Below are 8,042 nucleotides of genomic sequence, written 5' to 3' on the forward strand. Positions count from 1 at the left end.
GAGATGATGATGGTGAAGACTGTTACTTACCATTGGACTATTGGAGACCGTTGGATGGCGCCTGAGGTATGTGGTTGGTGTGACAAATTTATCTTTTACTAACTAATTCAGTTGTTAAGTATCTATGTGCTTTGGATATTTTTAACTTATTTGAGTTTTAGAGTATGTCATGACATTAAATTTCATGCAACAAGTGATAACGAGTAACGACCTCACTCCACATTGCATCAGGTGTATGATTAGATATACTCATATACTCAAGTGTATTTGCTCATTTTCTGCATTTTGCTTCCTTCCGTCAAATTATCTTTTTTCTGATAGTATTTTGTAACGACATTTATTTTTACTCACTAATATAGCAACTGCACTTGGGCCTTATGCTCGCTTTCCTGGGCATAATAAGAAAGAAGCTTTTGTCTGTTATCCGATTGCCAAAATGGTTACGATGATACTTATGGTGTATCCCAGGTTAGAAGAATTCTCCTGTTTCTTGTTTTTATTTGGTTTGTTGTCATATCTATGGAACCATTACTATATTTGCTTGTGACTGTTATAATTCAAGATATTATTATTTATTGTTACTAAGTACAGCAGGATTCGCACTCGAAAAGTTCTACATGTTGATTTAAGATATGTAAATTTCAGTCTTTAAATGATATGTAAATTTAAATCTTTTAATGATTTAATGGTTTAGATGTTAATCAAAACTATAAGTAGTTAACTTTTTAGTGAATACAAGGTTGATTAAGCAAAATGTGTTGTTTGGTTTATGGTACAATAGCTTAGTGAATTCAGTCGCCATCTCTTTAAACTTGAATAGGAGGTAAGAATTGCAGTCTACCTATGTATTTTCCTTTTCCTTTCGAATAACGCATTGAGTTCATTGAGTTTACACACATTTAATCAATACTCTTTTATAAGGAGTATGATTCAGATGGCATTGAATAAAAAGGGTAGACTTTGAAAACTGAAGGTTGTTTAATCTTTGATAAGGTATTAATTATAATCCCTTTTGTTTTTAGTTATAGTGCTATCTTACAACTGAATCAATTTTCTATTTTGTTGATTTTTGTAGAAGACCTCGAGGATACCATACTATTTATTTTGTTATATAGTCAACTATAAAGTTGGACACTTAATGGAACTCCTGTACACCTGAATGATCCCCCAATTTTAACTATGGTTGCTGTCAAAGAGACTCTTTTGCATGTTGAAGATGAGGACATCAATGCCAATGGGGCTTCATTTCGTTGCTCAACTGCTCTCATTGTAAGATTGTAATAACAATTTTCATTTGATGGTTATATGTATGGCATTGGCACTAACAATAATTGGCATATTCAAGAATTTCACGTGCTTTGCATCATTGTTGGGCAGTTGATGGCTTTTTGGCATGCTCTCACAATCCGCGATGATGATGATGATGCTTTTGCCTTTTTTTATTGTAAATGTATTATGTTCTATGTTTTACTCCATAATCTTTTTTGTACAGTGACCTTCTTGATGGTTGTTGTGGACTTTTATCCATATTTGTTGTTACCAATTCAGTTAGTTTTAATGACTCTTGAAACACATAAGGTTAGTTAGATGTGTTAATGCACAACAGTGGTTATAAACATGCAAAGCTGAAGCAAAAGTGAACTCACGCTTAACCAAACGGACGACTACGGTAGATGAACGTGACACATAAAGTCTTTGCCCAACATAACACACACGTGAAGTAGCTGCTAAAACGTCACTAATGTAGACGGGAGTTTGAAGCTAATTGTTACAATCCAAAACCACATATAATGCTTTTAAAGGTGTTTCAGTTTAAGAGTAGCAACGAGAAGAAGAATACGATAATAGAACTATTATTCTTCTTTTTAGCTTGAGAATTTATTTATTTTATATATGTTTTTGTAAACAGATGGTCTTTTTAGAACACATGGAGATGCTGACATGACGCAACCCAAGGCATGTACCATCGACTCCATTAATATCTTAGGTTTAGTTGAGGTTATTGAATTGATAATTATCTTTCTTGAAATTGATACTAATTTGTAGAAGTCTTCCATCCAACAAACATTTCAACATTTTGTTGTTTTCAATTAATTGTTTTAACATGTATTATGTAATGAATGAAGGGTTCCTAACTATCGTTACAACTATATGCAATACTATCATAGCATCTCTTAAAATAGTCATGTGTTATTGCGAGTATAGTTTTCATGGTTGATTATTTTACCTAAAGTTACTCAAAGTGAATATAGACATATAGTTTTATGATATTACATCAAAAGAGTTGTTGCATGGTTGTTTAGCATTTATCTGGGTCAACACTTCAATCAACATTTTTAAACAACCGTTCATCGCGCGGGTAAAAGACCTGGTATTTTATATACGGAAATTGATTATCCATCCGAGATACACGGTCTTCATGGATATAAATGATTTATCGTTTAAAACATGGTATTTATCTAGCTAATACACAGATACAACAACAACAACATCAACAGGACCCAATCCCTGCACGGGGTATGGGGGAGGTAAGCTGTAGACAGTCTTACCTCTACACAAAGGTAGAGAGACTGCTTCCATAGGGACCTCCGGCCACAAAGGAGTGCAAGACGGAAAATGAGAAATGTTTAGAAAATCATACCTGTCTGCCGAGAATCTGAAAAGAAGAAATATCTGTCTGCTGGGTCCGGCTACTATGCGGGTCGAACATTTATCAATCATGCGCCCTACCGATATCTTAAAAACATGTTTGACAATACAAATACAAATACGAAAGCAACCATATTGGGCATATTAAACAACATAAAAGTAGCAAACTAATAAGTAACTCGAACAAGTAGTGAGAAACAACCAAGAGAAACATACATATAAATAAGAAATGACAAAACCTGAAAGGATCCCGATTGGGCCAAGGCAGTATGATAGCGTAGCTAAGCCACTTCTCTATGCCAAACCCTCACAAACCTCCTTTGGGAAGGCAATATGGGAAAAGATAATGTAAAATTACAATATATTCGTGTTTTGATGCGGAAGTTAAGTGATCAACAATGGTGGAATGTGTGTGCTAGTGTGTGTTCTTGAGAGAGAAACGTGTGTGTGTGTGTGGAATGATCTGATTTCATTCAATTCATGAAAAGTGTTGTTATTGTTACAATTGTTATAAGGAAAGAAGAATTGAGGGGTATTTATACTCTAATCAAACTTAAATAAGCTCCCCTCAACCTTACAACTATTACACAAAAATACATTATATTTTATTACAACTAAGCACTATTTTGTATTTCTAACATTCTCCCCCTTAGTGCTTGGTTGTGTGCTTGTTAGTTCATAATCTCTTCCTTTGTTGTTTTCTTCTTTTGTTTGCTCGCCTTTGCTTGTTCTTTTTCTTCATATATCTTTGAGCAGCATTTGATGTTGAAGGCTTATCAATCTTTGAACTCCAGAATGCTCTTTTCTTGTAACTATTCCAAGTGTCTTTCCAAAACTTCTTGGGGATGAAATGCCAGTTATTACCTTCAGGACGTTCATCTGGCAACCTGATGTTATCTTGGAAATTCACTGGTGGAATGTTATGAGGACCATGTTTGTGACTAGGATTCCAAAGAACCCATGAACCTATCTCAGTATGTCTAATTCCTTCTTGAGCCTTGGGAGTTCTTGAACCAATGAGATCTCTTATTCTTTGACGCATCTCAAGAACAGCTTTGATACGTCTAATATGATTTCTTCTCTGAGACTTGATGTTATCATCTTCTTCATCATCAGAATCTTCATCCAATGCACATAGAATAGATAGACAGTAGTTTAAAGTACCATCAGAATACTTGGGAAAATCTGAGGCACGAATGAAGATCTTTCTCTTTAGTCGATTAATGAAGACAAACCCATCCAAGTCTTCAATCACATCTCCAATCTGAAAAGAATCTAGCTCATAACCTCCAGCTCTTTGGTTTGGTCTTGTGAGATTAATTCTGCTAGTCCTTCTTTCTAAACCAACCTGAAAGTCATTGAATTCGTAAAATCAAATTAAGGCTTGAATGTGGCTTTTCAATGCTTCATATGCTTGAAGTTGATCAGGAGTCTTGTTTATCAGGTATGCATATTGATTGTAGAGGAAAAGGATGTCTGGGATCTTCAAGTGTTGAAATGATTCTTCTTGTATAACATAAATGTTACCATCTGCTCGACGAACTTTAAATCTAACAAGTCTTATGTTGTGAGCTTTCAAGGGAACAAACAACTCTAGCACTTTTGTGATTGGTCTTTCAAATTGCCTATACCACCATTCATCTCTTGCAGAACTTACTACATTCATGAACTCCATGTAAGCATCTCTTTGATCTTTATGTCTGAACAAAAAGAATGCTCTCAAACGATTCAAAGTCATGTTTAATCTTTCATCTGGTGAGCAATAAATCTGGAAAGCTCTTTCTTCAAGATATCTTGCTTTGCACACAATTTCTTCAGGTTTGGTACTCAAATCCAAGATCTGCTCATAGTTCTCAGCGAAATAACCTTCATTGATCTGCCAAAGTCTACTTCTTGAAATTATTGGATGTCTGAATCCTTGTGCAAGCTCACTGGGAGTCTCAAGATTATCAGTATCTCTCAAATGATAGACAATTTCTTCAAAAATGTCTTTTCCATATTTTTCTTACTGAGATTGTGGAATGGCTTCACTTGTTGAAGCATTATCAAGATCACTTGAATCAGATGAATCAGACTCAGCATCTTCTGGTTGAAACGGATCAGGATCACTTGACTTGTTAGAACTTGAAGTTGTGGAATAATAATGTGAAATGTGTCTGACAAGTGGGAGTAGGTCATCCGAATCTGATTCATTAACATGAGACGATGAAGCTTGAGCTTGAGTTAGATCTTGAACATTTTCTTCTTGACCAACTTGATTTTGAGTTTCATGACCCTCTCTGATATCTCTAATATTCTCCCCCCTCGGGTTGATCATCAGGATCTTGATCATCCCGACTCCTTGAGATATCAGCCGGTCGACATTGTTGGTCAAGTTCTCTTATTCTTTTCTGAAGAGCTTCAACTTCTGCTCTATTCTCTTGTTGAGTACCTTGAAATGACATGTATGCAAGGAGTGATTGAAAGATTGATCATTTGTGGGAAGTGAGATTTGGTTTTTCAGATCTCAACCGATGTATGAGTGCAACAATAAGAGTATCGGTTGATAGACCACTGGTGGCAATTCGTCTTGGTGAGCAATCACTTAAGTATTCGGCTGAATCAGAAGATTCGGAAGAAGAACTGGAAGAATGATGTGGTGAATTTGGATCTGGGAATGATTGAGTAATTCGTGTTGTTGTTGTTGTCGGTGAAACAGTTGGAATTATTGGTGTTGTTTGAATTGGTGTTGATGGAATTTTTGTTGTTGTTTGAATAGTCGATGGTGTTGGTGTTACACGGGGTGGTATTGAAGATGCTACTGGAGTACCAATGCGTAAAGCACCTCCAGTATGTAATCTCGGTGATGGTGAACTTGTTTCTGTTGCGGGAAGTTTTCCGATTATGATATTTCTTGAAATAAGTAATGCACTCCTTTGTCCTTCTTCAACTCCTTCAACAAAATGAGATAACAATCTTTGAGCTTCAATAGGTAATGGAATAGCAGATCTGGCACATCAGTGATCTCAAGTGATTCTACTGAGTAAGGTGAAGACATCATTACTAGCTCAGGATTTCCTGTTGGTTCAAAAGCATGAACAACAGTTGATGATTCGGCTTCACAGCCAGAATCCTTGGGGAAATGAAGGTAAACAACTCCGGAGTCACTTAGACTTAACATTATGCCTAAAGCATGAAGAGCTCACGCAACAGATTGAGCTCGAAGGAACTCAGACTGTCGCACAACTGTTCTAGCTACTAAGGCGCCTTCGTTCAAAGCTGGCGTGATGTTAACAATGGAAGGACTTCCAAACAATTCTCGAGAGGGCACAATGGCCAATCTCTCTATGTTTGTTCCGGCAGCATCACGTAGATGTGCAAATGGTATCACAATTGGTGTCCTAAGGGGGGGTACTAGACACACGTGCAGAATTGAAGTTCAAGAGAGGAACAGGTTTCTCTTGTGATTCAACATTCACAGCTCTGAAGGAGAATGGAATAGAGTACGTGGATTTTGCTCATGCAGAAATGAGACTTCAGTCTGTTGAGAGACTTCCGAATGGCTTGCGGAGGATTGACCATGCGAGAGTTGGGAGCTCTCGTCTTCTATCTTAGGGCGAACCCGGCATTGAAAAACGTTTGTAACTAAATGGAGGCCAACGTTTTCTTTTTGCCTTTCACCTAGCCCTGACCTCTCATCCTCTCTGGTATTTTCAACCCCTTCGTCATTTCCTCCTTGTCCCTCCGGGATGTCCATGACATCATCTGCAAACATATTTGCATCATCGTTATCTGATTCATCAACACTTGAATCATTTGCATCTTCTTGTTCGGTTGTTTGAAATCGATCATATTCAAATCGAGATCTCTTGAATGTTTTGCGGATATTAACAGGAATTGATTTCATTCAGCCTTGAAGATATGTCGGTGGAGGAGATCGAGGAAATGATGATGATGAAGGAATTTGTGATACAACGGTTTGAGATTGAGTTTGTTCCATTGTTGGTGGTACCGGTGAAATGATTTCTGGAAGTGGCGAAGATTGATGAATAGGTGTTTGAGGTGTTTGAGATGATTTTGGTGAAGATGAAGATGTTGATCTTTGAGGAGATGGTGTTTAGGATGTGGAGATCTAGTTGGCTTTAGAGACTCAGTAACAGAAATTGTCTCCTCAGAAGATGCGGATGAAGAAGGTTCAACTGGAGCTTTTCTCTTCAATTTCTTTGACAAACTCCCCTTCTTCTTTCTTTGAAAAACTTGTTGACTCAGTTTCAACACAAATCTTTGACCTTTCATTATTTTTATTCTCTTTGGCTCATTGGAACTGGATACACCCTCACTCTCTTTTCTTTTTCTCTTAGACCCCTCACTTGGTGTCCTATGTACAACTTGGGAAGGAACCGGGAGGCTTTCCGGTCCCAGAGTTGTTCTAATCCAGTCCATATAAGCTTTCAAATCCTCATTTGATAATCTCTAACATACTTGTACTGATGGATTTTAACACGGGTATCATCTTGAAGCCTTGGAATGCTCTTTTCATGTCTGACTGCAGCATAGACAATTCCTGTCAGAAATCTTATGAATGGAATATACTTATTGGGAGCTGAGATTTTGCCATTAACCAATATTATCAATTCGTCCCACAGAAGTTGAGCAATATCGTAATGTCTATCAAAGACAAGACCATAGAAGATATGCAACATAGGCTGTGTTAGATTATCCATCCCTCTTGTGTACGGAGTCAAGCAGTTGCTGAGGATGGAATATACATAATACCGGATCTTGGGCAGATTCTTCAATTTGAAGTCTCTTGTCTTTGTCAAAGGACCTTCATACCCAAGAGAAATTAATGCAGCAAACATCACATCATTGGACTCGAATGTATCAAAATCAACATGTCCATTAGAATTTGCTTCTGGGAACATTAGAATTCTTCTGAAGTCATCAAGATTGAACTCAAAATCATAAACTCTATCTCTAGAACTTAATTGATATTGGAAGAAGCCTTGGCGACAAAGTTCAGGAGATTTATGTTTGGGTTTGGATCTAGAAGAAGATGGGTCTTGAGGTTGAACAAAAGATATAGTCCTCTACATCTCAAAAAGATAAACTTCAGGCAAATCTCTTTCAACTGTAAGTACATATGAGAGTGGATGATTGAGAAGGATTCTCGGAACAATTGGGAATCCCGGAGCAACAAATTGATCAGATAAGGCTCTATTGTTTCTCATATTGCTTGAGTTGCCGATAACAAGGATTTCTTCAATAGATGCATTTAGGGCAATCTCTTCATCATGTTCAACTTGATCTTGATGTTCCATTTTTTTGTTATTTTTCTGATTTTAAGATAGAAAACAGTTTAACGCACACATAAAGCAATGTTTGAATAGCAAATAACTAGTTTCATACAAGTG

Source organism: Erigeron canadensis, chromosome 2 (genome assembly GCF_010389155.1).
Source record: "Erigeron canadensis isolate Cc75 chromosome 2, C_canadensis_v1, whole genome shotgun sequence".
Lineage (NCBI taxonomy): Eukaryota > Viridiplantae > Streptophyta > Magnoliopsida > Asterales > Asteraceae > Erigeron > Erigeron canadensis.